Raw genomic sequence first — 3,805 nt, 5'->3', positions numbered from 1 at the left:
ACTTCAAAGATTCTGGCCAGAGAATCCTGGAATTGATAAATAAATTTAGAAAAGAATAATGTTACAAATCAAGGTACACAAATTAGTGGCATTCCTATACACTGATAAAAGTCAAGCTTACAATCAAATCCAAGATTCAATGTCTTTACCGCTGCTTTAAAGGAAATGAAATAACCTAAGAGTATATTTAATTAAATAGGTGAATAATCTTACAAAGTGAAGTACAAATCACTGAGGAATAAAACTGTAGATAAGGTTAAAAAATGGGAAAGCATACCATGCTCATGGATTACCAAATTCAACATTGTTCAAATGTCAATACTACTGAAAGTGATTTACACATTAAATGTAATACTCATCAAATACCAATGGCGTTTTTCACAGAACTAGAAAAAATAATTTTATGTTTTGTTTAAATCCAGAAAAGAGTCCCAATAGCCAAAGCAATCTTAATCAAAAGGGGCAAATCATCTTTATCAGAATTTAAACTACACTGAAAGACTAAAGTTGTTAAAACAGCATGGTACTGGCACAAAAAAAAATGTATTGAACGTAATGGGGAACTCAGATATAATAAAACCCACACACAAAAGTGTACACAGGGAAAAATAATCCCTTTTCAATAAATCGTGTGGGGAGAACAGGATAACCACATGTAAAAGGCCAAAACTGGACATTCACCTTTCATCACTTACAAAAATTGACTCAAGATATATCAAAGATTTAAATCTAAGACATTAAATTATGCAAATCCTAGAGGAAAGAATGAGAAAAATGCTTGATGATGTTGACTTGACATAGGATTTTATGAAGATGACTTTATTGACAATTGCAACAAAAACAAAAATAATCAAATGGTACTTAAATAAGCTAAAAAGATTCTGCAGAGCTATAGACACAACAATTGAAGCAAATATACAGTCTTTAGAATGGAAAAGATATGTATATATTATGATGATTCTGACTAAGTCTTGACAGGTAGAATCTACAGAGAAGTGAAGCTAATCAAGAAGAAAAGAAAAAACAATACCACCACTCACTAGATGAGAGATATGGAAACAAGACAGAGGAATGGCTAACAAATATATGAAAAAATGCTCCTCATCCCTAATCATCTGAGAAATACAAATCAAAACCACCCTGAGATATCACCTAACCCAGTGAGAATGTCTCACATCATAAAGTCCCAAAGCTGGAGATGCTGGCATGTATGTGGAGAGAAGGGAACAGTTGTATGCTGCTGGTGGGATTGAAAACTAATATAGCTCTTTGAAAAGAAGTATGGAGAATAGTCAAAAAACCCAAAATATACCTTCCATTGGATTCTGCAATAACCTCACTAACCGTCAACCCAGAAAAAAAAAATCATTTTATCACAGACATGTGCACTAGATTGTTTGTCACAGCTTAATTTTCAGTTGCCAAGATGTAGCAACAACCAATGTGCTCATCAATCCATGAATGGATTAATAAACTGTGATATATGTACACCATGAAATACTATTCAGCCCTTTAAAAATATGGAGACTTGGGAGGCACCTGTGGCTCAAAAGAGTAGGGTGCCAGCCCCATATGCCAGAGGGGGTGAGTTCAAACCCAGCCCCAGCCAGAAACTGTGGAAAAAAAAAATAAAGACTTTACAACTTTTGTATTAACCAGGATAAAGTTGAAACACGGTCTTCTTAGTAAAGTATCTCAAGAAGCAAGTATCCAATGTACTCAATACTAATATGAAGCCAGTAGATGAACTAATACAAACTCACACAAGAGAAAAAATCAATTTAGTTCAAGTTTTGGATAAGGTGGAGGAAGGAAGGGGAGAAAAAAGAATTAAAAGGGATCAATGTAGTCCCACCTAGTAGGTACAACGTAAGAGTATATTGTCCACCTCATGGGTGGGGGACGCAACTGCAACAGTGACCTTACCTAACAAGTGCAAACATTGTAACCTAATGTAACCTAATCCTTTCTACTCTCTCATTAATCTGAAATAAAAAATAAATGTAAAAAAAAGAAAAAATATAGAGAAAAGGTAAGATTGGAAGATTAGTGCTGCATTATATGTTAAAAGTATAGGTGTGGGCGGCATCTGTGGCTCAGTGGGTAGGGTGCTGGCCCCACATACTGAGGGTGGCAGGTTCAAATCCATCCCCAGCCAAACTGCAACAAAAAAAAATAGCTGGGCATTCTGGCGGGTGCCTGTAGTCCCATCTACTTGGGAGGCTGAGGCAAGAGAATCTCCTAAGCCTAGGATTTGGAAGTTGTTGTGAACTATGACACTACAGCACTCTACTGAGGGCGAGAAAGTGAGACTCTGTCTCTAAAAAAAAAAAAGTATAGGTGGAAAAAGATAAAATTCATGGAAATACTAATACATTTGAAAAAACTGACAATTAACTCTTCTAAGAGAGTGTTTGTTTGAGGTAATATTAATACTTGTTTGGCTTATTTATAAATGGAAGTTGCATACATTATAAAGTCTTGAAGAGGGAACACGGGTAAGGAGGGGGTTAGAAAGAGATGTATAGAACAGGAATTAGTGAAAAATTAAATTCTCATCTCCCATAATGGGAAGTCAAGAGATAAGACCCACAACTAAAATATCAAAAACTTAAATTGCTCATTTTACTCAGAAATAGGCGATATGTGCCAATAGAAACTTCTAAATGAGTAAACTCTTTAGTTATGTAAATTAATGAATTATATTTTCATTGAAGTCAAAAATTACAATCATGTATATGCTATATTCAGGAAATTACAATCATATATATGTTGTCTTCTAATACAGCATGACTCATTCAGACTCAAGGTGAAGAACAACATATCACGCAAATAGAAACCAAAAGAAAGCTGGTGTAGGTCTTCTCATATGGGATAACACAGACTTTAAAGCAACAAAAGTCATAGATGGTCATTATATAATGGCAAAGATAACAATTCAATAATTTGAAATACAATTCAAAAACAAGACCTAACAATACTTAATCTTTACAAACCTAACACATGCACCCAGATTCATAAAGGAAATCACACTTAATTTAAACAAACTGATTAACAACAGCACCATAGTAATAGCCTGAGACTTCAACATCCCACTGAAATAATGTGATGGATCCTTCAACTAAGAAATACATAAAGAAATAATGGACTTAAATGGAAATCTAGAAAAATTGAATGAACAGACATTTATTGAACATTTTTTTCTGAAACCACTAAATATACAGACTTTTCAAGAGGCCATGAAATATTCTCTAAGATTGATCACATCTCAGACCATAAGATGTGTTTCAAAAAATTAAAAAAAAATTATACCACTTATCTTCTTAGACCACAGTGTCTGATATAATTAGAAATTTGACTCAATAGAAATACTCAATTCAGGGCGGCGCCTGTGGCTCAGTGAGCAGGGTGCCAGCCCCATATACCGAGGGTGGTGGGTTCAAACCAAGCCCTGGCCAAACTGCAACAAAAAAATAGCCAGGCGTTGTGGCGGGCACCTGTAGTCCCAGCTACTCGGGACGCTGAGGCAGGAGAATTGCCTAAGCCCAGGAGTTGGAGGTTGCTGTGAGCTGTGTGACGCCACGGCACTCTACCGAGGGCAAGACAGTGAAAACTCTATCTCTACCAAAAAAAAAAAAGAAAGAAAAGAAATACTCAACTCTACACAAAGTCATGGAAACTAAACAACCTATTGCTAAATTCTAGTTGGATCATTTTGAAATAAAGATGTATGTCAAGGAAACCAAGAGTGCTTAAGCTCAGGAGTTCAAGATCAGCCAGAACAAGAGCAAGACCCCATCTCTAC

The sequence above is a fragment of the Nycticebus coucang genome, chromosome X (genome assembly GCF_027406575.1).
Source record: "Nycticebus coucang isolate mNycCou1 chromosome X, mNycCou1.pri, whole genome shotgun sequence".
Taxonomy (NCBI): domain Eukaryota; kingdom Metazoa; phylum Chordata; class Mammalia; order Primates; family Lorisidae; genus Nycticebus; species Nycticebus coucang.
This window is presented reverse-complemented; position numbering follows the sequence as displayed.